At 47.1% G+C, this 614-nt stretch overlaps 1 protein-coding gene across 2 annotated transcripts in view; it reads left to right on the top strand.

Annotated features, from left to right (window-relative positions):
• Positions 1-614, top strand: part of eml6 (EMAP like 6) — a 63,599-nt gene continuing 62,985 nt past the window's right edge. For both annotated transcript variants that reach the window (XM_060879762.1, XM_060879006.1), the window contains exon 1: positions 1-614. This exon is cut by the window's right edge and continues 37 nt beyond it. The gene's annotated coding sequence lies outside the window, so the exon portion shown is untranslated.

The following is a 614-nucleotide window of genomic DNA, read 5'->3' as shown; positions in this document are numbered from 1 at the left end:
AGGCGTCGTAGTAACCGAGAGCACTCGGGAGCTCCAAACCGGAGACCGTATTCCTGAACACGGCTACGCGAAGTCTCGTGCGTAAGCCAGAGTTCAGTCTGTAGCCGCTGCGCCGAGGTCGCTATTTTTCAGAAGAAGAAGGGATTATCAACAGAAAACAGGTCGGTTTGTCAGATCGGCTCGTGAATGAAATTTAAAGACGTTTTTTCTTTTGTGCATGTTGGACGGTTCGGTCGGAGCGCGAGGCGATGCGGGACGGTGGGAGGAAAAAACGAGCATCTGGTCAGGGAGCGGCGATCCGGAAGCTGTGCGTTAATCGTGCCGTAGATCTGATGTGAATCTGTAAGGGGAATAATTTAATCTCACTGTCTGATCACGTCTGATCAGAATCTCTAGGCTGTAACACTTCCTGTTGAGTTGTGGATCAATCCGACATTTAATCCCACGCGTCAACGAGACGTTTATCTTCCTAACATTCGTTCTAGCACCACGAGATTTTTAGCTTTTGTGATTTCAGGCTTTATTTTTAATGTCAGTCTGTTTAGACTTAATCAAAGTGTTCGTTTTTATCCTGCTGTGATTTCTGAAACCAAATATCTCCAAGACGCCGCTCC

This window comes from Tachysurus vachellii, chromosome 1, assembly GCF_030014155.1.
Source record: "Tachysurus vachellii isolate PV-2020 chromosome 1, HZAU_Pvac_v1, whole genome shotgun sequence".
Lineage (NCBI taxonomy): Eukaryota > Metazoa > Chordata > Actinopteri > Siluriformes > Bagridae > Tachysurus > Tachysurus vachellii.
This window is presented reverse-complemented; position numbering and strand designations above follow the sequence as displayed.